Source organism: Vespula vulgaris, chromosome 3 (assembly GCF_905475345.1).
Source record: "Vespula vulgaris chromosome 3, iyVesVulg1.1, whole genome shotgun sequence".
Lineage (NCBI taxonomy): Eukaryota > Metazoa > Arthropoda > Insecta > Hymenoptera > Vespidae > Vespula > Vespula vulgaris.
This window is the reverse complement of record NC_066588.1, coordinates 12,326,837-12,354,825: the sequence shown is the minus strand read 5'-3', so window position 1 is coordinate 12,354,825 and position 27,989 is coordinate 12,326,837. Positions and strand designations below refer to the sequence as shown.

General features: G+C 33.7%; 1 protein-coding gene across 4 annotated transcripts in view; it reads right to left on the bottom strand.

Moving 5' to 3' along the window:
- LOC127062264 (inactive dipeptidyl peptidase 10) overlaps positions 1-27,989 on the bottom strand; it is a 90,582-nt gene that overhangs the window by 50,495 nt on the left and 12,098 nt on the right. Inside the window, exon 2 of one of the 4 annotated variants that reach the window (XM_050990150.1) lies at positions 27,074-27,124. The exons of 2 other annotated variants lie outside the window; for them this stretch is intronic. The gene's annotated coding sequence lies outside the window, so the exon portion shown is untranslated. Of the gene's footprint in view, positions 1-2,783; positions 3,184-27,073; positions 27,125-27,989 lie in introns of those variants that run through there. One more of the 4 variants, XM_050990151.1, reaches the window with a different exon arrangement.

Sequence of the window (27,989 nt, the reverse complement as noted above, 5' to 3'; positions counted from 1 at the left end):
TATGGTTGACTAGAAAAACAGCTTCTGGGAAATGGTTTTGCAATAATAATGGCATTGCAGAAAAAGCATTCTTGATATGAGATGATATAAGTACGATAGGAGATATTAGTCCGAGAAAATGGAAAAAGAATTATCTCGAAAAATACGTGTTTTATATTTTTTATAAGGGATAATTTTCGAAGTAATAACGAAATACTTTTGAATAATTCCCGTTTTTCGTTAAATATGCTACGAGATTAATTGATGTTGCTATAGTAAACGTATTCGGATTACACGACAAATTTATTTACATATGCATATAAAATATGCGTCATATTTGTGTATAATATGCGAACTTCGGATATATGTAAATCGTATACAGTCGTTATGTATTTTACAAGAATATTAATGAAGAAATGTAAAAGATGTGCGTATGTGTACATGTATATGTATGTGTATGTGCGCACGAATGTATGTAAAGATGAGGTAATGGCCACTAAGGTACTTACGAAGGTACGAACCTTATTCGAGATGAGTGTATGTGAGAAATTAGATAGAAGACTATTAGGACTGGTAGAGAAGCTTGAAAGAACATTTAAAAGCAGGTTTTAAGAAAAATATTTCAAATAAGAAGAATATGTCTAGGAATTATTTTCTATAAGTAGATATCATTAAAGATTATGGATATCAATAAAAAGTCTTACATTAAGAAACATTTATGAAAAGAAAATAGATTTTCTTTTCTTGAGAGCTATCGAATTGCAATAAAAAATTCAACAGAATTTTACAGAACTTTTCTATTGGCATTCTAATCAAGCAAATGTATTTTATGCGTATTAATACGCATTTCCAGAGAGACAGGGGGGGGGAGAGAATTTCATGGATACAATTTAATCGCTAAAAATTGTGTTATAAAATTTGCAAAATGCAAAGAAGAACAAATCGAATGGTATTTCGCTGATTTTACCCTCGAGACATATTTTGTAAAGCCGCAGGTAGGATAAGGTTAATTTTATTTTATAATCTCGATCGATTATCGATTTGTATATGAGGTACATACTTTCTAACGATCGCGATCAAGAATAATACGATTGCCAATGAAATTTTGATATTTTATAAATTTTATGGTTCTGTACAATTTTAAATAAATAAATTTTTTTTCGTTTCTCGAATAAAGCAACGCAGAAAAGAAATTTCGTTTAACATGGCAATATCTGTATTAAAAATAGACATTTTTATTTGTTAAAACATCTGCACTCTTCCCTTGAGATAAAATCTAAATACGACGAAAAAGAGAAGTCAAGGTAAAAATATTTAGTCTATCGATGTTTGCCAAGAAAATCACGTGTGTTGACTGCGAAATGGACGTGGCCCCGTGTACTGCCAATAGACACCTGTTCGACGTATAAAATAAGCGAAGACAATAATAGAATAGAATTCGTAGCACGTGTACTTTCGTAGCGTGTACCTAAGAACTTTAGTCGAGCACGATTAAACAGATTCCTTTATAGATAGTCCTCGTATCAGTGACAGAAGTTCCTCGAACGAATTGAACTTTCCAAGAGATTTGATAAAATTTAATCATTTCCTGATAACAGGAATAAACCGAAAATTTATGAATCAATTATAATTTATCGTACGCGTACCAATTAAAAATATTGCTGTGCGAATAATCCACTTACTCGAGCTTTTCGATGTATCACGATAATTAAAATGAAATGTACAATTAGTTTCTAATTCTCAATTAGTTCGAATCAAACGAAATTGAAATGTTTACGACAAATTTCTTTCGTCGAAAAAATCGTAAACATTTTTAATTGTATTTTCATGAAATATACGACATGAAATATAGTATTATTTTTCATAAATCGTTGATTAAATTCTGACAGGATAAAAAGCATTATTCTCAAACGAACTATCGATCGATAAATTTCCAACGCCCATAGGCGAGACCGTAAAGAGAATCTGGATCATATCGGCTGCAAGGATCCTCGTAACCGTTCTAAAGTAGATATATCTCTATACCATCTCGATACGACGTTTGAAGCTGTACTCGATATTAAATTGACAAAGTAGCATCTACTTGCGATAAAGAAAATAAGAGATTTAGTCGAGTCGATGTCAATGCGACAATGCAAGAAAGGCATTTTCATTTCTCGCGTTGAACTTTCATCAAAAGTACCTTGACTCTCTCTCTCTCTCTTTCTATCTCATTCTATCTAGCTAGCTATCTATCTATCTATCCATCCAACCATCCATCTATCTAACTATCTATCTCTATCTTTTTACTTTTACCATCGTCGCAAGAAAATTGAATTCGCAGCGAAGAAGAGGAAGACCACCACCGTTCGAGAAGTTTCGTCTCCATCGATCTCACTGATTGCACAGACGACAATTTACTCGACGAATTCGTTGCTATCCCGTTCTTTATCGAACGTCGTTCGACGAATACAAAATGCAGTAGGGCTCACAAACGCGCGCATCATATACATGCACACACGCACGCGCACGCGCGAGAATGCACTAAGGAAATCTCTTTTTAGAAAGGGCTCTCTTTCTAGTCTTGGACTAGTCATCGAAATTCGTCATAAATAGACGTCGTTGAACTCGATCGACCAGTAGCATTCACACCCTTTCCAAAAAGTTTTACCCTTAGAAACGTATTCCATCCATTCCTCTTATTTCAAACTCCATTCCTCCCTCCAATCTTTTCTTATTGCAATTTCGTTTTTCTTTTCTTTTTCCTTTTTTTTTATGTTTCATCGAATGAATTATCGAGATAGATATAGAGAAAGGTTTCTTACCGACGAAAGATCATTTCTCGAATATGTCGAATAATCGAGAACTCTGGAACCATCCTCGATTCCCACCACTTCTTTCTTTCTTTTTTTTTCAAAATAACTATAATGGCTCGCGAACGATCACAAAAACCAACCCTTACACTCCGACTCGAGAAATATTTCTTATCGATTAGGCGTTCAATGGTAGTGGAGATAGAACTATTGGCGAATAGAAGTATCGTGGAAAGTCAACGTGATTTCTACTGATCGTAAGTCCGAGAATACTACCGTCTGTCCGAGAGAAAAAAGAGAGAGAGAGAAAGAGAGAGAAAGAGAGAGAAAGAGAAAAGTTACGAAGAAATTTTTGCGCAGTGATAAAAGTTAGAAAACGTTAAGTTTGCTAGTTTCTTCCCGAAGTAGAGTAGCCGGTTCCATGCTTGCGACTGAATAAACACTCGTCTCATGTCTCATTTTATCCCACCTTATCTTCGTCTCTTTCTTTCTCTCTTTCTCTCTCTCTCTCTCTTTCTTGCTCTCTCTGTCCTTCTTCAACTTAACTGAACGTCCACGTATCTTGCAAGAGTCTACAGAGAACTCGTGTGAATTTCTAACAGACGTTTTTCTTGCACTCATAAATGTTTCGATCGAAATATAGAAAGAGAAGGATAGATTAAGAAAGAAAGAAGAAAGAAAGTTTGCAGAATAAGCATTTGGTACATTCCCTTTCGCTGAGAAAAATAAAAAAAGAGATAAAAGAGATTCTGAAGAGAGTGAGAGAGAAAGAGAGAGAAAAGAAAATAATGTGTCTCTTTCTCTTTTGTCATATGCACTAGTTTCAAAAATGATTCGATGGAAATAACCCTTTCTACTGTCTACTACAAGGGAAAATGTACGAGCGACAATTTTGGACAACGTTGAGAGAGAAAATCTTATGAAAAACTATCTCGAATAACAGTTTCCTCATCTTCTACTATCTCAATGTCCTATTCTCAACATTCAGTAGCAAAGTTGTCGTTTCTATTGAAATTTTTTGCTTCGATAAAAATACAATGCGGAGAATTCTTAAGAGCATCCTAAAATAATCTCGATTTGAAACACGTTCGTAAATATAAATTGTTCTTCGAGAATCTTTATTAATTACAAATGTAAATTCGGCAAAGTGTATCGATGTAAAAGTTTCTTTTTTTTTCTATAATTTAAAGAAATTTTGCAACGTCCAATCGTACGTGAAAAATTGATCGATATTTTAATAATTTCTCTAAGAAATAAATTGTATTTTATATATACAATTAATAGTTATGTAAGCACACGTAAATTCTAAGAATAAAGTCTCGTATGAAATTTTATATTGACGATTCCAAATTAACTCGAATTCCAAAAATTCGAATCGCATCGAATCGACTACTCGAAGCTAGCCAAAACGATATACTATAACCCGAAATATCATTCCTAGGCAAAGAGGTAGTAGGCATTCGGTGTCACTATGTGCCACGCAATTTCCCTTTTCCAAAATAGATATGTGCACTTACCGTCGGTCGCACCACCGTGTGCATCGTCGTTTCACGTTGCAGCTTCTTCGAGCAGAGAATATTAATCTTAAGGAAAGACAAGAGAACGATGGGCTATGCGTTTCTATCTCCGACCTATCCTAAACTCAGACGAATACATATGTTACCCTTGTGATCATATATTCTGGAAAATATTCAAAGAATATTTATTACCAAATATATCATCAATATCTCTTCCATCCTATTATATTAAATTATTCAAAAAATCCGCATCATTACGAAACGTAATTATATCGAGAGTTTTGATTTTCTTACTAAACAATCTTCGAATGTCTTCGACAGATTCGGCTGAACGTTTCCAGAAATAATCAGAAGAACGACCTTAAGAATTGTCAAGTGCTTCGATAAAATTAGTCACGACAAAATACAAACACGAACGACTCGTCGTAATTTCTTCGTCGCTCCTACTCGTCTTCTCGACTTTATTTATAGCCTATAATATCAAAAGATCTGTTTTCGCGCATCCCTTCGGTCGTTAGTATCTAAATGATCCAAAAGACAATATCTTGTATCGTCAATCTCAAAAATTGGTTGTATCCGATTATATATATATATATATATATATATATATATATATATATATATATAAAGAAAAAAAAAAACAAAAAATGGCGATAAATTTTCTATAGTCATCAAAATCGATTCTGTATATTAACCGGAAAGATGATATATAGATATACGTACGTTCGTTGGATCGTTTAAACGATCAGTTAATAAACCTAAACTGTATTATAAGATAACGTTTTATTAGTCTCTAGATAATCCTTTATTCTTGTTTCGGCTTTCATGGAGATTTGTTTCTGGATACGGGTTAGGGCGTTATGGAAGCGAAAATCATGAATGGTCGAACGCTCATCATTCAAACGTGAAACCAGGAGGGATTAAACACTTCCCCTACCCACCTTTACCATTTTAGTTCTCCTTTGGGTTAAAGATCGATGTATCTCTTCTTGAACGCGATATATCGCAAAATTACCTTCCAGGTGAGGCTTGTTATCGTCATGGAAACTAGGCTTGGCCCTAGCACTCCTAGATCAGAACCGATGCTTTCGCTTCGTTGATTTTATTGCATTCCCATTGTCATCTTCTCTCGCATGGTTAAAACTACATAACAGGCGTACGTTTACACCATTTTACTTCCTTTAAGAATTTCGCTTAGAAGTTGATTTCCATCGATTTTCTTTTGATTTTTTGTATATCATCTTTCTCTTCTACTTTTTATCAATCGTTCCAAACAGATCAGATATTTAATCTGAGTGTTGTCCTGATTAATTTTATCGAGGGATCAATTAAATTCTCGTATGGGTTAATGTTTAATACGACGAGGAACATCAAACTAACTCAGTACGAATCTCATTAATTGGTAAAAGAAATCTCTTCAGATATATCCACAGTTTACTCGAACATATTCTTAACTTTGTTTTAATCCAAGCAATTTTATTAGGAGCACTTGAAATCGTATAAGATTCGAGGACCACTGTCCGGAAAGTTAGAGTAATAAATTTTGCCGGAAAACTTTCATCGAAAATGATCGTTAATTTTCCACTCTTATGAATCGTATTAATTTGATAATTCTTTTGGGAAAAAGAGCAGAGAAGTGGGATTCTCGGGAAATTTAATGAGATAACGATTGTTATATTAATTTCTTCATCGAAAATTTGGCCACGACGACATATTTCGGATTTTCGCGGGAAAATTAAGTAGCTATAGACTATTCCATTCGGTCAATCGACTTTCTTGCTAATTAAATATTACCTTGTTGTACAGGTTCGTGCAATACCACATCGTTCGTAGAAAACTAATCGTATACCCTTCGTTATTAATTACTCCGTTCAGACTCGATTAAACTTCGACCGTAGAGAGTAGCTCTCAAAACTATGTAGCTTATTAACGTTACTAATTTACCGTTCGTACGTTTACAATGCTTACATATCGAGATCGCAAATTTTACGCGTAGGGTAACGCATGTCGGATTTGACAATTTCCCGTTTTCGTTACTATGTTTTATCGCTTAATTGAAAACGAAAATGGGAACGAAAATTTTGTTTACTCCGATACTGTTGTAATAAAAAGTAGTCGGCCGTTCCGCACGATTGCAATCGAATTAAATGGTAAATTAGTTTTACTAAGAGTAACGTAAAAGCTTCGCCATTCTATCGGCATGGCCCCAAAAATGCAAATCCCTCCCGAAGGATTAGTGACCTCTTTGCGTGCTGAAACAGAAAATGAAATAACTCCGCAACCCTTTGTAATTGGTCGGCTATTGTCTCGACAACTTTGACACGGTGTAATCTTCGTCATTCTCTCTTATCATTACATTGTGTCCCTGTAATTCACGATTTTAATATCATTCTGTAAAATATTTGTCAGACAAAATTCTGTCTCTTTTTTTTAATTTGTAAATTAATCCTCGCTGCATAACCACACGGAGAAAGGGAACAGATCGTCGTATATATTCTCGTACGAAAATATATCATATTGCGACAGGTTTAATTAATATCTCCATTTTTTCGTACACCATGAATCTCAACATCACGTAATTCTTCAAAATAAGTCAGAAATTTTTTGCTGGATTTGCAGGCAAATCCAGCAATTGAACTAAAAAGCATGGACGTATTAATCTTGTTGATTCTTTTTCTTTTTTCTTTTTTCTTTTTTTGTTGGAATAAATAGCTAGCTTTTCCTTTTTATTCTACGTCAGCAAAAGAAATATAGGATAAGAGAAAATGTAAAAAAGTAATTTGATATCGAAAAACGATTTAACATGATGAAAACTATGCAATAAATAAAATATTATATATACTATGATAAGAAGATTTATGGAATCTAAGAAATAAGCATTAAGCAATAAAACATTAAAGAATTAACGTACAATATTTCTATCTAGTCAGATACAACCTCTCATAATAGGTTCGATCGATTTTTCGATCTGTCGTCATGATAATTTTCTTTTTGTATAATAACTACATTCGTCTTACTTGTTCCGATTTGAAGTATTAAATATTTCTGCTACTGTATCATATTTTAATATTAATATGTTTTAAAATACTATTATATTAAAATAGACGTCACTTGGAAAAGAATTAATGAAATAAATTATTTGAACTTATACAGAAAACATTTTCATGTATCATAGAATGTATGTGTAAAATTTCAATTGAATCGTTTCATTTCTTTAATTTCATATATAAAAGTGTTTATAATAAAATTTGGAAAATAATTGTTTAATTTGCTCGAAAATTTTCGACAAAACATTTTAACGTTCCACAAAGGCTATTTGTAAAATTTTCGATTAAATCAGTTCGATATTTCTTTAATTTTTAACATAAATGTGTTTATAATTAAATGATTGTTACTTTGAAATTTTTCAAACGATTAACTTAAAATTTAAGGCATTAATATCCGAAATGCTATAGAGTCACACTGGATGTAAAATTTTGATATTTAGATTAATCAATTTCTCGCTATAGTAAGACAAAGTTAACACACACACGTACATTTAACAAGATGTCACGATTTCTGCTGAACTTTAAATAGAATTAAAATTTAATTTTCATCAAAAGTTATAACGAGGCAATGTTTTTCACGTTGGTGATGTCATAAGACACTCCCTGCAGGTGTGTTACCGCGTGATACCACAAATTTCCGATAGATTCACTTAAAAGAATTATTAATTACTCGTTTGCTATCGCGCAGCGAATAGAAGCATTACTTCTTACTTCGTCAAAAATTATACTTGCGAAATATCTATCAAATAAGAAATATTTCAAATGTCTAATGTGTGTATGTGCATGTGTATATGAGAGAAAGAGAGAGAAAGATAGATAATATAAAATAGACAAAGAATTTTCACTAAATAAAATTTCGTCGTTTATCATACAGGAACTTTAAAAAAATTACTTTTTGATAGATGATACTTTTAAATATGATTATCAACGAAGGATGAAGTATTTATCAATTACCAGATATTGCAGATATTAAACATCGATTAAAACATTTCACTTTAGTTTCCGTGTCGTCTTTATTACGATCGTTCGGCCATAATGATTTTAATATTGTTATATGTAATTTAAATGTACACTTTCGTTATACAATTTGTTGTATAAGTTTTGTTATGCAAATGTAATTTTAAATGTACAATTTTCGTTGCAAAGTCTCATTCAATTATCGATCTATCATATTTTCTCTGATCGTCATCAACGATATTTTTTTTAAATGTCTGACGAAATTCTGATAAAATTTTTGTCTATGAATAAAAGAAATTATCTATCCCTCCGACTATCTTCACCTTTAACGCTTTCGAAATTCATAAAGTAGAGTTGAACAAAGTAAAATCAGTCTCGTATCGTTAACAATTTCACGTACACAAATATTATCTTAAAGTGACATTTCAGCTGTTGTTTTAATAAAATTTTGTTGTAATCAGTTAATCATATCGTTCTTTATGAAATGTATCTTTGACATTAAAATTTCTCTCTCTAAATTTCCAGATGCACTTTCTGCACGTTGAATCATTTACAACATTGGCACCATATATACAGGAGAATTTCCTTCACGAGTTTACGAGGCGTGTTTGCCTCTTCGGTAGTAAAGAAGAAAATACGACGAAAGTGTCCTTTATTTTATGACATATTTAAGAATTTAAAAAAAGAAAAAAATGTTACGATTAATTGATCATAGAAAAATCTGATTAAAATGATACCTGAAATGTCACTTTTATGAAACGAAAAATAATATTTGTGTGTGTGAATTTGATAATGGTACGCAAAAGCGATATTTCGGCAACGAATGAATGAAGAAAACGAGAAGAATATAGTATGTCACGACCTAATATAAAAGACGTTAAAGTTGGGAGATAGGGGACGATATATTATAGAAAATCACCTCGTGCCTCCGTGTTTCATATCATAGACAAACTAAAACGAAATGTGTGAAGAATTGACCTTTTTTAGCTTGCAGTGTTTATTCTATGAACAAAAGATTTTCGATCCCTCTGCCCAATCCTGTCTTTAACTGTCAAGTTTATTTCATTGTAATCAGTCAAATAAAATGATCACAAGAAAATTTTATTAAAACAACAGCTGAAATGTCACTTCAAGATAATATCTGTATACGTGAAATTATAGGTTACTCTACTTTGTTGGATTCTACTTTATGAATTTCGAGAATGTTAAAGATGGAGATAGACGAAGCGATAGATAGTTTCTTTTATTCATAGACGCAAACTTTAATGTTCTCAAAGTCTGCAGAGTAAATAGAATCTGTACTATCCGACTGATAATATATTGAACTGATATGTGTGAATATAAATGAGTGAAACTGAAATGATTGAAGTGACAGAACAGAGATCGAACCGAATCTGAACTGAGATAGAACTGAAACGTGCGAGTGGACTATTAAACGTTTTTACAATACCTACATTTTTCACGATGTGTAAAATATGAAGAGATCTTAAATTCAAAAAAAAAAGAACAGAAAAAAGAAGAAGAAAAAGAAGAAGAAGAAAGATCCTAAAAAAGACAATATTCATGGTACAATAAATGTTAGAATAAAAATTGTGATAAGTCTGACTCGTTAAGGAAAATGACCGTCGTCGGTCTTGAATAAACAAACGGGTCTAGTTTAAATTCTCATTCGGAATTCATGATAGGTAGGTACTTGCGAGATCTCAAATATTGTCCTTCTTTTTTTTTCTTCAATTTTTCTCGCATGAGTTTTAAGAGATTCGAGGGTGAAAGAGGGTGGGTGAGAGGAAGGTGAAGAAAAAAGAAGGAGGAATAGAAACGATGACGATATCAAAACGGAAATCTCGATATGCAGATGACGAAGAAGAGTGAATATGGAGCACGGACCCGGAACAATCGTACTGAAGTTTCCACTCGTGCATTTTCCTCTCTCTGTCTCTCTCTCTCTCTTTTCGTGGAATATTCAATTGCCCATCTTCTTCCTCGGTTTCCTTGGCCAAATGTGAATGGAACCAAAATTCGCCTTTAGCCAATTCCCCTTCTTCTTCAACGTTCCCTGTTTCTCTCGCATCTTCCACGTCTCATCCTCTTGTTGGCAGAACTAAAAGCCAATCCCTTTCGTATGCTTCTTAATACTTCATTTCGAATGTCAAGAGGTTGGCACTCGTCCTCTCATTTTGAGCTCTCAGAGTGTTACGAAAACCGGCGCCAATTAAATTGTCCAGATCGAATATCGTTGTTCCTTGAGAGTCTCTCTTTATTCTGACCTAATTGTTAAGATTTAAAAGTCTTCCATAATTTCACTGAGTTTTCTTACTTTTTCATGAATAATTCGCACCGACGAGATTTAAACCGTATCCTTTAATTTTTTTTTTTTTTTAATAATGTTAAAACGACGATAAAGTAGGATATTATGGGTGATGTTTATTGGCGATGCAAAGGTTTGAATTATTTATTAAATAGACGTGGTAATGACAAAACAATAGGATTTATCATGGACTCTTGTACAAATTGAGAGCACATTCACGATTAATAAATTCTTATGGTAGATTTATTTTACTATCGCAATTATAAACCCGACCGCAGAGATGCGGTGTATTATAATTATGTTACAACATGAACAGACGCGAATATCGCAATTATGTATGTGACCACGTACTAGATGATGCATCACTAATTACCATGTAATATTCGACTGTCACTTAAAAACGGTACGCGCGTTGTGTATTTAGGTTGGTCTTGTACTTTAACATGTGTCAGAGACACTCAAGTCAGAATATTAGGACTATCATAGAAACGTGTTGCCTCGTACAGGTACAGATTTATTCAGTAAAATTAACTAAATTTAAGTAGTTGAATTATTAAAACATAAATAGTGATTAATGTAGAATCTTGAACACTTTTTATTTCAAATGTTAAGTATCTTTCATTCTTATGGAAAATATGATCAAAAATTTAATACGTTTCGTAGTCACGCTATCCATTTATCGTTGCATTATACACAACGCTCGGTCGATTATTTTCAAAATACCGCTCGCTGCGTTCCCACAAATTAACAGGGAGAATGCAATTTCTTTCATGGATCCTGGAGATCCTAGAGAACGTGAAGAAGATGCGTGATAAAAGGTAGTACTTCCTCGATTTAAACTCGTAAAGATATATTTGAAGTGTTTAAATACAAAGATTGGGATATTCGTGTTTCGTTATTATGTATCGTTAGTTATGCTGGTTATCTTCGAGTGAGGTATCTTCGAGAACCAGCAGGGTTGTCAGTAAGACCCGGTTATCTTACTACTTTGAGCTCGAAATGTCTAAGGGTAAGCGCCAAACAAATGGTTCGTTTTATCCAGGAGTTTATTTTCTCCGTTTATTTATTGCCCGACTCAACACATTTTCGAAAACTACAGGTTTGACTAAAAATGCCTAAGCTGGATCAATCTGTCTTTTATCTATGCATTTTCCTAGCAAGTGTTCAATCAATTTCCAAGTGATAAGTGATCTTTGAGAATCAAAAAGTACTCTGAATTAACCAGCGCGCGTCAACATATATTTTCTATTTATTTTAATATAAAAATGTTTAAAGTAAATTGTTTCCTTAATTTTTTAATTTTTCTCAGAAAATTTGAGTTACTTACAACGTGCTATATTCAAAAAGCAAATTCGTCAATCTAGAGACATGGAAATGCTAATAAACGAAAAATATGAATCGTTGAATGATGTTAGTAGAAATATACAAAAACGTTTTGGTTTTTTTCATCATTGTTCTCTCTCTTTTCGTCTCTTTGGCTTCCTAAGACAAAGACAGAGAGAGAGAGAGAGAGAGAGAGAGAGAGAGAGAGAGAGAGAGAGAGAGAGAGAGCTCATGGATAGTGAACCAAAGTCACCATTATCCACTTAATGACCTCGAGGATTACCTGGCGTTCAACTACATATAACGAAACGATCTCTCCCTAATGTACCTTCGACCTTTTCCTTTCTTCTGCGCACATAAACCGCAAGATGTGATGACTCATTGTTACCGCACGTCATGATAAATTAATTTAGTTGGAGATCCCAAGGAAAAAAAGAAGGAAGAATAATGAAAGTACTTTAGTAAAACATTTGCTTCGTTCGTTCGTTCGTTCGTTCGTACGTTCGTACGTTCGTTCGTCGTTAAGTTTATTTATTTTCGAGTTAACAGAATGTAAGAATAAGTCTTCCGACTTTTCGACAATCCTATGAAATTACTGAAGATTTACTAGTTGAAAATCTTTCGATATGTGGAAAATAATGAAGAAAAATTTTCGACTTTTCGATATCGAAGATATAAATGATCGACTAATGATCGCGATAATGATCGTTTCCTGAACGTAGTCGATTACGGAAGTACTCATTCATGTATCGTTCGAACCAAGATCATTCTAATAGATTCGATTATTTCTGCTAAATGAGTAGAGTAAAGAATAAAGTGATACGCTCGAAACGAGAGAGAAAGAGAAACAGTAAGCGAGTGAGAGAGAAAGAGAGAGAAAGAAACGAGAGATGATCGAGTTCGGTGAAACGTTTTGAAATTGCTATCTCTTCTCGTTGCTATTTTAACCATTTCTCGTAATTACGGATAGTGTTCTCTTTGACAGTTCGCTTCTCTGGCCATTCATCGAAGTTTGCTTTCTATCCCTCTTTTATACAAGACTACTCGTTCTCTCTCTCTCTCTCTCTCTCTCTCTTTCTCCTTTCCTCCTTATCTCTTTTTATCTCCATCTCGCTTTATCTAAGTACGATCCAAACTTCATTTCATATTCAGCGTCGAATTAACGCTTTCATCATTTACTAATTTTGCAGCTCTTTCCAAAAATTACTCACGCTCATATTCAAAATAAACTAAGAAAATGATCTCTGAATCATTTTTATTTCTCTTTTAGGAATATCGATAAGTAATTAATTATGAACGCGAGTCAGTCTGATACTTTTCGTACAATTTACAAAAGTCTAAGTACGCAGGTATGAAATTGTAAAAGACCGAATTTAGAAACGCTGTCTCAAATAATTTTCTTTTTTTTTAGACGATACAAAGCATAACTATATCAATTTGTTTTTTCATTTTCTCTATTTTTTATATATTCATTATGATAATTATTTGTTGATTTTTATTGTAAATTTTTTGTTCATTAGCGCATACGATAATTGATAATCGCTGATTGATAATTGATTCATATGATCATTAATAACTTCGACATATTTTTAAATAAGTTAACATAATTTCTCTATATTTCTTTTATCAGTTGTGAAGAATATTTGAAGAATTTAAAAAGCACATCCTCGTCTGCGAGTGCTAGCACGATCGAACTTATTTCTATTTGGAATATGTAATATTCTGGAAATAGCATATGGAACTAGAAAAGATCCAACTATGTGGTTCGCCAGGTCAAAGAACAATTTACTTTATATCGAACGACTCCTGATTTGCAAGGAAATTTTCCTACGTGGTGACACAATCAAATTCGAAATATGCGAAGGAAATGCACGATGTTACAATGGATTCTCTGACTGAAGGGATCTTCGAAAAATTAAAGATCGAACCGACGCGTTGTTTCTTCATCACGAGGAACCAGAGAATTCGTCAACTATTGAAACTTGAGGAAATGAGAAATCAATGTCTTTAACAATTCTTACGACATCTTCAACAGATGAAGTCAATGTCCTGCGAAGAATTCTACGAATCTTGTAAATTTCAAGGTTATCGGAATCTATACAAACCATTCGCGATACGCAATCTAATGTCAGTCTATCGAAAATAACTGAATGAACTGATCATGAAACTTCTCTGGTAGATTTTCAGGTTTAGATAAACCAAGATTATAATAGTAACCTTGGTTTATTTGAAAGAGCTCTTTCTCGTATCAAGTGAGATCAAAGATTTTAATAAAAAGATGACACGATCGAAACAACGTAATTTCGATATCAGTTCAGACCTGTATTAGTATCATTGTTTGGAAACAGTTTGGAAATTCGATCAAAAAGTAGCAGGAACCGTGTAATCACCGCTTGGGAAATGCCACTATTCGTCATTGACCGCGACGATAAACGACTCCCTGTTTTTTCATTTCCGATAGAGCTTCGAAAGTACAAAAAAAACAAAACTGGTATATCGACTTATGTATTTATCCGCGCGTGTATATAAAAAGCAACCATCGAAAATGTACATATTAACTATACGTGGAGTAAATAGCTTACATATACCAACTTTTAGTACGATTCCATTACGATTGGATTTTGAATTACGAAGAGACTTTACGTGAAATTGTATAGCCACTGATATAACCAAGTCTATAATCGGCGTAGATTTCCTGGCTCAATATGGTTTGTTAGTTAATACGAGAAGGTAGAAAATGATCCGCACAAAATTCCAAGAGAGTTTTCCACGAAAAGAAAAACTATCCGCAATGCAGTATGCAGATACGGGATATCAGAATACTTGCTGAGTTTCTAATCTGAATCTTTCTCGGTCAACGGTTATTGTGAGTGAATCACTCGATGATTCATCGTATACGATAGAAATAACACCTGGTCCAACCGTACATAATTGATTCAAACACTTAACAGCTGATCGGATTAAAACTATGAGACAGGGATTTGAGGAAACGATGTATATAACAGGATATCATCAAGAGTTGATAGGACTCTCAAAAAGTTTTAGGATTTCTCTGTTCTTTGTGTAGTTTCAAATAAGCAGGAAAGTTGGTAATCCTGCAGAGATTACCGCGCGTTTAATAATTAAAGAGTTCCAGTCTGTATCGTGGATTGATTCGCTAAATTCGCAAATTCGGAACATCTGCGAAAATAATGATCAATCAAAGCAGACAGTTCGAGTCGTATGTAATCTATTTGAAAAATTTACACGATTAACAAGTACGATGCATCTTAAAACGACATCGTAAATACACTCTCTCAACTTAAAAAATTGTTAAAAAATTTTATCGGATTGGAAGTATTTATTAAATCTCACGAAGCAGAACCATGAATGGAAGTCTTGCATTTGATGCTTTTTAGTATTTCAACAGCGATTAAATATCTAATGATGTATTAGCAGAACTGCTTTATGGAACATCATTTCTCTTATGGGAAGTTGGGTTTTCTGAAAAAAAATCCATTCGATTTTATTATACAACTAAAACGTCGAATCAGGAATTTAAAACCTACACCAGCGACCCGATGTAAAAATAGAAGATCGTTCACAAGGATTTGATGTCTGGTACGTTTCTCTTTCTGTGAAATGACGCAGTAAGAACACAAGTTTAATGGGCCGTACAAAGTATTACACAGAGAAGGCAGAAAGCTCTTCATTAAGAAAAATGAGAAAAGGGGATTAGTTTCAATCGACAAAATCAAAACGATCCACGCGCTTTCCGAAAATGCAACGAATTACGAAAATGAAATTTATTTTATCTGTAGATCCTAACGATATTGATTTTGATCATAGTACTGCTATTTAAACTGACAAATAGTTTATAACTATTTTAAATTACATAATTATGTGTACTTTTAAGATCGTTCATAAACAGAAGTTACTGCTATCGTTGCCGAAAGAGAGACAGAGAGAGAAAGAGAGAGAGAGATGTAGCGATCCAGATTTATAGAATTTTCTATATGTATAATTTTCTTTTCAGATGAGACAAAGTATGCCGAACGAAACGATGCGAAAGGGAGCAATAATCGAATAACAACTTTACGACAGACTGACGATCGAATAATAACTTCACAAGAGACTGACGATCAAATAACAACTTCAATTCTTTGCGGACACGCTATCTAACGACGTCAACTTGTGATCTTATATCTCTTACGTTTCTTGTAAATTTCATGCACACATATTCGTTCCCCCAATTATATTTTGATTTTCCCCTAATTATATTTGATTTGTGTTATAAAAGTGATGGTTTATTAACTCATAAAACTCAATGTAATGACGTCTAATCAAGCGTATACTCATCAATGAAATGAAGTAAAAGATATTAAGCATAATGGAGAATTTTATTATTAATTTTATTGTACAAATAACTTCCATAATCTATAAACGAATAAATACGAAAACAATTTTGACTGATCTTCAAAGAACGTAGAGATAAATAAGTCTGAAAGAAAAAATAAATATGAAGAAAACGACTAGTTAGGAAATCGTTTCATTTCAGAAAAGAAGAATGTATCATTAAAGAAATGGAACCTTATATGAAATATGAAGAATAGTTTGATCTATTTTATTAAACTAGTTAGATTAAGAAACATTTGATAACACGAACGTCCTTCTTCCATCGTCATGTTTCTCGATTCCATGAGGCAAAAGTGGCAATCTACTTCCAGAAAAGTGGCATTTATTGTCCACTAAAAGTCTCTACGAGGCGATCTACTTACGACGGTAACGCCGGTTTATAGTTAAACGGGAAGAGTTTTTACTATCTGGTTATTGGATACTATAAAGATAAAGAAGTTCATATGTCAGATAAGATTATGTTAACATTCCATAGAAGTTGATTAATAACGAATAAGAATAATCTCTATAATATTTTCTAAATGACACTTTCTTTGAAAATTCAAGATTTGATAAAATTCGTTAGATCGTAGAGATGACAAGAGAAAGTAAATTTGATTCGTTGCTTCATTTGTCGATAAGTAGTTTCAAAAAAAAAAAAAAAAATGTGTAAATATTTTTTCTCGGACATATCTGTAAATTCAGAAATGCGAAAAAGAATCTTGTATTTTTACATGTTCTTTAACTATCATTTCGACAGGTATTGTATTATCTGTTAAGATTAATATTCTATGGGGTTATTTAAAAAATTATTCAAAAAAGAAATTCAAAAGAAGGTTTATATAGGATGTTCTATTTAAATTCTGACATTTAATATATTAAATATTTCTTTTGGAATAACTTCTTTTGGATATAGATAAATATTATAGAAAAAAATCGTATCCTTCAATGGAGAAAATACAATAATATGAAAATTTTTGTTTTCAAGTAATTTTTTCGAAATATCAAAATGAAAATCATCAACACAACACATTTTTCTGATATACAATTACATACTGCAGTACTCGTCTCACAGTATCTACTATGAGTACTATGAGTACATCTACCCTAATAACAAGTTTTTTCATATCTTGCACAATAGTGGTTTGTACTATACGCTAAGTATTACTCTTTATCTTTTCTCATAGAAAGAATCTGACAGGAGTTGTCATAGAATCTATTCGTAATATTCTATCTAATGATTTGGGAAATTATAATTAAAAAATTCTGTTATTCTACGTAAAAAATCAAATAGATATTCATCGTGTTAGTAATCGTATTACGAATGTCAAGTGAAATAATTTATATTATTTTTGACAAAAATTTTGACTTGCGACCAAAATATAAATAATAATAAAATACATTCTATAATTTACGATATATGTACATATATACTGGGTGTTCCAGGAGGTTTCCACAGGTCACTTCCATAGGTATATTCCTATAATTACAATAATGAAAAAAATTTGTATAAATATAGGTCCGCAAATGTTTTGTTTTCGAGTTACAATCAGTTAAAGATCTATTACAAATATCTGAGTATCTAAATCACCCGATCTGAATCCTTTTGATTTCTTTCTATGGGGACATATAAAAGCATTAGTAATGCTTAAAAGTCAGAGAATGTAAATGAACTTTTACAAAGAATCATCGTTGGTCCCGAAGGAATCAGAAACGACCCAAGAATGTTGGAGAATGCAATTTCATTTATAACTCACCGAATTGAAATCTGAATTTAGACTGTTGATGGACGATTTGAACAGTTGATGTAAAAATTTATTTGTGAAAGTAATTAATTTATGAAATAATATTGTCTCCTTCATGAAAATTTTTCGATAATTATTTTTCGTTAAAAAAAGAAAATTTATTTACTCTTGTGAAATATTATTAATTGATTTTTTCATATGAATTTGTTCAGAATCAAATATTTTACAAGATTTCTAAAAAAACATTATTTACGATCTTGAATTTAATCAAGGGGGAACCATTGTCACGAACTTATACGTTCAAAATGGCTACCTTCAGCATTGAAAATCTCTACAAGGAAATGCACAACAAATCAAATATTTATTATAATTCAGCGCAAAAAATAATTTTAAAAATAATTTAAAAATTAATTTTTCTTTATTTTATTATGTGCAAAAGATTACAATTTTCCATACTAAACGTAGCCATTTCGACGGTGTAATTTCGTGATAATGTTTTTCGTGATTTATTCGATATTTCTAAATGAAAAGTCATGTCATAGAAAGAGATCGAATTCGTTTTGATGACAGCTACAATACTTCAAAGAAAATTGTCGGAAATGCCTGAAAAATCGCGACGGGAGTTACTTGGTACACCCTGTATATACTGCAAGGTTTTATCAACACAAAAATAGTTACAGCTTTCGAGTCGACATGAGAAAAGAACGTTCTATTCTTTCGGGATCCTATTTTTGACTAACTGCTGCTACTGCTCGTACGCTCTAACTCTCTTTTTATTTTTTATTTTTTTTTTTTATTCTTTTCTTTACCCTAGTATTGATCGAAAGATGTCACCGAACGTCCTATCGAATCCTACATCTCGTAAATTTACATATATGTATATATATCGTAGATCGTATCGTAAATCGTACAATTTTCTGTAGCAAAGTGAAAGGAACAATTTCTTTCAATAAACGAACATTCAATGCAGAATCCTCTGATGTGATCTGTTTATGCAAATATATACGCAACTTTTCGTTTCTTAGCAAAATACAATAATCTCTCGTAAAGAAATCTCGTAAATAAAAATAAAAAGAATAAAAATCAGATAGACTATATAAAAAAAAAAGAAGAAAAAGAACGAAGGAACAGTCTACGGTGGTTTTATAAGCAACAATAACAATCGATCCGTCGACAAGTTAAGTATTCAAAAAGAAAAATAAATTCAAATGGTAGAATGACTCGACGATATATCGAAGCACTTAATCATCGATTCTTATAGAGGTCGAGAAGGGGGGAAGGAGAGAAAAGAAGGAAAAAAAAAATAAAGAAAAAAAAAAAGAAAAAAAAGAAGGAAAATAAGCGACCGCAAAATGGTTAAATCTTCTAACACGAATGTCCTATCTGACGTGACAGGAGTACAAAATTTTCTCCAATTTTATATAACCGCAATGGAAAGAGCATTTACATTCTATCCTCACTATCGTCGATCAATGAACGCGTTTGATTTGCACCTTTAAGGATAGATGTCTTTAGATAGAACAGGTTGAAACAGATTTAAGATTCGGACTGTTGGTCACGGTTATCGTACACTATAGGGCTTCAAGCTTTTATTACGGCTATAAACTACTGGCTATCGTCGGAATTATTTGACTCTCTTTGGGATTTCGTAAAAGCTTTTCCATTATCTTCCTTTTCCCTCTTTATTTTTTCTCCATTCCACTGCTTTCAAGGGAACATCGTTCTTCGTCGTTTCGATATTTAATTCTCGACAATTTATAGAATACCATGACGAAATTTTTATAAAAAAACACTCATAGATCATTTTGTAATTCAAGAATTATGATAGCGAGTATCTCCGTTTCTAATAAGTTGACATTCGTTGAAAGATCGATCTATAGTGATTACATGCTCAAAATATCAACTTATGAAACATGATGAAAAGATAGATGAATTCATGAACTTTATAACTTGTTACTACAAAATCATAGGCAAGTGTAAGTAAGTACAACTCATGTTTGATAGTACGAAAGTTAACATAGAAACCGTGCTACGAATCTCATTTACTTTTCATTGAAACAAACCTTGCATCTTTAATTCTTGATAATGAGAACCACCAGAATGCGGCAACTTCTAATAACAAACCACACACACATACACAGAGTGTTTGACTACTATATGTAGGAGCTTGTGACACAAGACTCGGATTACGTTAACTAGGATGATTACATCGATGAAATTTTTATCGACCGTTCATCATCCTCCATATTATCTATTTCATTATTCCACTTGTTATCTCGTTCAGAAATGATTGTTCAGAAATTATAGTTCTGTAAGATTTAATAAAGAAATATGTAAAATGATGATAGAAGGAAAGGAAGTAACTCATTTCTCTCAACATGTAAAACGATGATAGAATAAAAGGAAATAACTCGTTTCTCTCAACGCTCGTTTAGTAAACCTTCCTAGGTAAAATCGGGGACAGGATATTATATTAACGATAATGGTAGTCCTAATTTTCAAACAAGATGATCGTTCGTGGTCCGATAACCAATCGTTTACACGCCGTTAACGATGTGCAAGTGATATCGCGTGAGGAGAACCAATTCACGGATGTGCACCGTTCAATATTACCCTACATATTTAAAGAACGGATTTGACCAACTCTCTTCCCTCTTGTAAAATTCGTGCGAGCTTTTAGCAAACAAACGTTCGATCGATTCTCCCGTAAGGCTTTCATCTTCGATATCTTTTTCTTTTTTCGTTTTCTTTTTTTTCTCTCTAAATCTACGTTAAATTGAGGCTTTTGTCGATGGAAAAAATTCAATTTCAAAGTAAAAATTCTATTATTAATACGGATATGGTCGTATGGTAAATGAGAATGCACGGAAAGAATTTCTAATGTGACCCGTTTGAATTTAGCCTATTAACCTGGAAGATTTTCGATCGGTGAACGTGAAATGAAATTGATTTCGATTAATAGTACAATAATACGAACGAAGACAACAAGTTTTGAATAAACGAATGAATCGTAAAAGAAGAAAATCGAAAAGTATAATGCTGTATTTAATAATAATAAAAAATAGATGATTTATATTTATTTTTTTAACGCAAGAGAAGAGTTAAATCTTCGTGAGAAGTTAATTCGTCCTTTCCTCGTTAACAGGGAATAATATGTGAACGAATTCGTTGGGAATATACGATACAGCGAGTGGAGAAACTTGTTATAAGTAAAAGTTTACCTAATTCTATTTAATGCGATATACAAAACTTACTTGGCCACGTTAAACGAGACAAAATTATTCTATAAGAATTATTCTTATTCATTACGATGAATTATTTCGAAGCGTCATTGATATGCACGAAATACCAATTATTCGCAAATTCCAATCGATTATTAAATGAAATTAACTGAATATTATCAGAGGAGTCCTATATTTAAAAATAATCTCGCATCTGTGTAGATACCTCCCGACAAGAAGTTACTTAAGAAAATTGCAATTAAAGGGACGCGACTAATCTTGATACCGAAGCCTAGTTTCTAGTCTCTTTCTTTCTTTTTCTCTTTCTTTTTCCGTATCCGAAACAGGGTTAGTCGATTCGCAAGATAATAAATAAAAGAAAGAAGAATTCAGAGACGTGATCATACTGTCCTTTCGTGCTAAGTACAACGGCAAAGTCCTGCTGATGGTAGAGTTGATGATGAAGAAGGTTAATGGTTGTTGGCTGTGCCGGTGTAATCGTTTCTTCCTGTTAGTTCAGCAACGACGTTGCTGTTGCTGTTGCTGTTGCTGTTGATGGTGTTGGTGTTGGTGTTAGTAGCAACGATGAGCATCAACCGCCGTGGGCGTGTTTCGTAGTAACTTCAATGGTTAAAACGACGACGATGACGAAGAGAACGCTGACGATGTTTCGAGAGTTTTGAAGGTGGCCAGGGGGTGTTACTCGTTTACATATCGCGCGTGTGTGTCTCCCAAACGAACCGTCCTCGAGAACAAGCCTCGGGGTGTCGACTCGAGAAACTAAACGAAATTGAAAGAACGAGAGCTAAATAACAAAGGAGCTAACACGTGCATCATATCAATCCGGTGTTATTCAAATCATTGCTAAAATGAGTAGATGTGTTGAAGTGGTTTAAAGAAGTGAATCTTGTCGTACAAAAAGCGTACTCAATTTTTAGGAATATCAAAAACGCATTCTACAAATTTCACGAGAGTACAGAAATCTTTTCGCTTTGTTACCGAAACTCCAATTAACTTGAAACACATTTTCGGGATATAATATTTCTCGTTTTACTTTGTTTCTCTTTTTGTTGCCTTTTCTTATTTTTTTTGTGTTCCATAGCGAAGAAATTTTTCTAAGAGTCGCTACGAATAAGATCAATTCTCGCTGAATTCTTTTCCGAAAGATTCTTTAACAAAGATAAGATAATTCTTAGAGATTAAAAAATAAGATTCTTTTAAAAGATAGGATCCCTATATACTTTTTGCCTTCTCTTACATTTTGTCACTATAGCCGCGGAAATGGTGCTACAAGCGAATAAAGATTTACATCGGGCGCACTTTTCGGTTTTGCTCATTTATTTTTTGTTGAAAGCGAATAGTATCTTAACCGGAATCGCCACGCGTTGCCTACCACTTCGTTCAATCTCATAAGTGCTTGGATATATGGTAATCTAGCTCGAAGCTGTTCTCAAATTTACCTCTGTAACCCTTCGCACTACTCTTTCCTATCTCTTTCCATCTCTCTCCCTCTTCCTCCCTTTACTCTCTCTCTCTCTCTCTCTCTCCCTCTCTTTCTTTCTCACTAACACTAACATGTTCTCTTCAGACTTGATTATATACATACATTGTATGCACCATTACTGCATTCCTATTTACATACGTTGACACACATATCCGTCCATATTCGTATTACTTCGACATGAATTTATGAACGTGTGTATACACTCGTGTATATGTGTGTTTTTGCTTACTCGCATAAATACAGTAGAGGAACGAGAGACGGCCGAATTAAACTACCCACGTCACTATGACGCATACGACGTTAATCCTATTTCTTCGATGTCCGCTGTAACTGTTCAAGCAAAATGTCTTCATGAAATAAATTTTATGGATTCGGATTAGTATAACGAGGAAAGATGTCCGACAAATTCAATTAGATCGAATCAGAGTTAATTGACGATCTATAGCGATTAATTGTAAAGGTTTCGTTTAAAAAAAATCTTCACGTTTTAACGTTTAATATAAAGTAAATTATCGATATATTCAATGAAAAAAAAAATATATATATATATATGTGCTCGAAGATGTTTACAATAAAATTTCAAAAATATTTTGTTTCTTCGAATTCAGACCTCGAAATGTTCCTACCGTTTAATACAATCTGCAACCAGGGCGCGAAGGCGCCTCAGAACTTCGAAATCGAGGAGAATATCGAATTAGCGATAGATGTGCTTTCTTCCCCTACTAAAATATCACCAATCTTTCTCTCTCTCTCTCTCTCTCCCTAGCTTTTCTCCACTGACTGGAAACAATTTCTCATCCCTCTTACGACTCCAAATTCACGCCAAGCGCACACACGCGATCTTAGACTACTAATTGGTTGAAAGGTCTACGAACATAGGTTTGACATATTCATCGAATCCACGATAATTCGACAAAGATAATTTGCGAAGGACGATCCCAACTCGTCCGCTTAATTCCCACATAACTCCTCTCCACTAAAATCGGAGAAGGCTCCCCTGATCTTCATACACTGATCCGAATAACTATCTCTCTTTGCTAACTATATTCGAAGGATGTAAAGTATTACTACTAAGATTGAAACACGATCGCTCTAATTGGATTTTGAGATTCCGAAGGGAGATTGGGAACGAAGTTTTTATTTTATTTAAAAATATTTTCAATATCCTACATCGCGTTAAAATAAAAATCGAAGAAGCATTGCTCAAAATACAAAAGCAAAATGAAATTTCGCAAAGCGAAACGAACGCATTAAAACCTCCGTTCCTCTTTCCATTAAGTTTCGAACGACACACACGACCGAAACTTGCTCGCATCGAACCTAGAAAGAGAATAAAGTACCCATTATGACGTCAATCTCACCGTCTCTCAACTGGGAATGGTCGAAAATAAGGTGTAAAAAGGTCCATCAAACGGAGTTTTCACGCGTCCTTTGTGATAGAAATGTCCCCGCAATAAAGAATCAGGAACATGGATGAGCAATCAAAGAATTTCTATTTACACGAGGAAAGAAAGACTGCGTGACAGGATGGTGATGATGTTAAAAACATCGTGAGTCTTCTCTGGGGGATGAAATTAACGTTACAGACATTCGTGTCGACGCCGCAACAAGAATTATTTCACCTGATATATTCTCGGAGGTGGTAGAAGAGAGTATTCAGAGGAGGAGGAATAGAAATAGGAATAGGAGGAGGAGGACGTTGATGGTAGTACATTCGATACAGCCAAAGTTCACCACATTTTCCGTAGGAAGCTGCAGGTAAATTATATACGCTCGCCGCTCCCTGGAATCTGAATTCTCTGGGAACGCGATGGAATACTCCGAATGACGAGTACTCGACGCTTCTGGCTGCATGTTCTACCAAATTGATGACTACGTGCCCTATCTCTGTATATCTTTTCTCTCTCTCTCTATCTCTCTCTCTCTTTAATATTACATTCATTTTTTTAAACCAGTGGCAACGTAATCTGAATAACGTGAGAAATAGAAGTACAGCCAGTGGATACGAATATAGTCGGTTGATGAAGCATAGGGAGCTTTAAAAATCATTGCTTTAGGTTTAATACAATACATTTTCACTTTTATATTATTTTTTTTAAATTAGAGTCGCACGTAGATTTACTAAGTTTATCTCTCGTAGAAGATAAGAGAAAGAAATAGATAGATAGATAGATAGAGAGAGAGAGAGAGAGAGAGAGAGAGAGAGAGAGAGAGAGAGAGAGAGAGAGAGAGAGAAATAGCGCGAGAAGAATTAATTAGGGAATCCTTTATCCTCGTTACCCAGCATCTGACAATGAGAGCGTTTCTCGAATTAATCTTCTCTCGTTTCACAACGTGATCGAACATCGCTCAAAGAAGAAAGATCCCTCTACTCAAGTTGGAAACTTCACGCCAAAATCGTGCAGTTTGTCAAGATGCTTTGAAAATTAATTGTCGAGCGTATTTCTTTTCTTACGCTAATTCAAGCATAGAAATAACGTTTATTTTTTCACAGAATTCTGCAACAATTCACGTAATGAAAAAAAAAAGAAGAAAAAAATACTGGTCGAGCTTCGATTAATTACATACTTCATAAAAACATTTGTATTTTTTTTTATCTTTTAATTTATCTGCATTACTCCCATCAACGATGTAAAATTGCTAAAATTTGAACAAAACAGCGAGTATGTAAACGAAAAATTGCAAATTAAAAATAATTAAAAAGTTAATTTCCCGTCGTAATTATATAACTTTGTATGGTATATAAAGTAAGTGAATAATTAATAAGTTAATAATCTAAGTTTAATTAGACGTTTTAATAAAGGGAAAAGAGAATGGAATTTGGGTAATCTGGTTGGAATTCTTCCCTCCCAAGAAATACTATGCACGTATGCGGATAAGTTCAAAAAAGGCTAGCCGCCTGCCTAGGATAAGTTCTTATTTCTCGCACGAAGACGTAACTACTAGAAGTGGTGGGAGTAAGGAAGACAAGTTTCGTGAAAATACATCTGCCGCAGAGAAAGCCTGATATATTCATCGTGCATTCTAACGAAGAAACGAGATCGTTAACCTCTTTTCTCAGCTTAACTCTTTCCTACTTGTGAAAAAAAATTTCTTGTCGTTTTTCGAGTCCGGCCTTAATTCAAGTATAACTTTTCGCACGTTTCGAAAATATAAAATAGACGAATTTCATTCGAAAGAGGAAAGTCGAACGAACGAACGAACGAACGAACGAACGAACGAGCGGGGAAAATTTGTAAACTTCTAAGTACTCCACTCGAGCGTACATGTTTTTAAGAGAAAAAAGAAAAAAAAAAGTAATTCGATCGAAAGTTTAGTACACTACTTCGAGAAAGATCAAAGAAAATTCGATTTACGAAAGAGAAGAACGAAAGAATTATTTCGTTTTTACTTTAATTTTCAATTTTTTTCCTAGCCCTTTCTAAAGAATTATTATTATTAATAATACATACTTACACACGCGCACACACAGACACACATATACGTTTTGCAACGTTCAACATAGATGCATAATGGGATTTGTGGTCCCTTTGGCCAGATTCTGGCCACAGAGTGGCCTTCTCACAACAAGACCAATTCGGTCTTAGTCGTGGTAGCGTGAATACAAACTCTTCTCTAAATGAAACATTTTCACAGTATAATTACTTATTATTAAAGGTTTACGGAACGTCACATATATATCTATACTTTTCTACGTCGTTAACTTCAGCCTTCATTATCAACTTCTACTATACGAAGAACCCGAAGGCGAGCGCCCGCGAAATTTCCAACCAACTGGAAATAATAAAATGTTAAATAAAAATTTATTGTCCCTTCTAGGAACAGTAAGTTAGTCGATCCTTTACTTCTTTAGAAACTCCTTTACAATTTAAAGTCCTCTCACGTCGACTTTTAAAATAGCCAGTATTCCGTTACGTTTTCAGGTACCACACGCATTCGTCTTTTTCGTTCTTCCAAAGAATTTTCCGGCCGCGTTCGTCTTTATTTTCTACTCTTGGTGTGCACTACTACTGCTACTACTACTACGACAACGTTCGGTACTCCGGAGAAGCGATTTTTCGATGGTCTATGTTGAAACAGGAGCTCGATCGAGGTCTACGTGCATCGTAACAAGAGAGAATTCGTGAGTTATTGAATCAACATTCTAGATTCTCTCTTTCCCTTTTTTTCCTTCAAGTCCTCGGTCTCTGTCTTTTCACTCGAGATAGAAGAGATACAAAACCAACACGATCAAATCGATCGAGTTTCGCAGGCTGTCGCTATTTCTCAACGAAAATTGTTTCCGTTGGATTGCTTCGGTGCTTACCGATTGTGTCAACAAGGAGATCTCAGCCCATCGATGTTCTCCAATCGATTCCTACAAGATGCATAAATGTATTAGCATTGAATAAAACGTTTCGCAATGAATGGATATAAAAGGAAAGAATTTGTCTGTTCGCACTCGGCAATCGATCTCTCTGTCTGGCAGAAGACATTAATTCGATTCGCGGGAAACACGAGGATCCTGCAGAGTTCGCAAATTCGTCGAAATCAATGGAACGCAATCAAGTGTACGCGAATAGCGGCTGCGGAGGCAGCGACTTCAGATATCGACTACCAATTGAAAAAATATATCTATTATCACAGAAAAGGTTATAAACCGTGTAACTCCTTTGTTCCGTCAAATTTATTCGGACGAAAAGAGTCAATCGTTTAAACGGCGATCGTCATTATTATTCTACTCGCGATAAATAATCGCAAGAAACAAATATCGGAGTATATCATTTTTTTCTTATTTTCGACGATCAAAAAAGAAAAGAGAAAAAAGAAAGGAAAAAAATAAAACTTATCCTACAATCTAGCTCTTGTACTATGGTGAGAGGAAAGCTCGCTACGATTTTAACGACGTCCTTGAAAATGGTAATAGAGTGAAAAAATCGTTACTTTCGAACGGAACATTCGTGTCAAAGAGCGAAACTAACTATATTCGATCTCCGTTTCTCTCTCTCCCTCTCCCTCTTTGTTTCTTCTCCAAAAAAATTTCATGAAAAGGTGTGCCTTTATAAAAGAGTTAAAAGTCGAGAACCAGAGTGAAGAGAGAATCGGCAACGGAACTATGTCGAGCTCATGGTTCACCAGTCAATTTTAATAGCGGTATCCCTTTGAAGGAGGTCAACGATGTTCGTCGTCACCGATTAAAAGCGTCGTAGTTGTGCTGGGCAAATTTAAAGGGGTCGAATGGT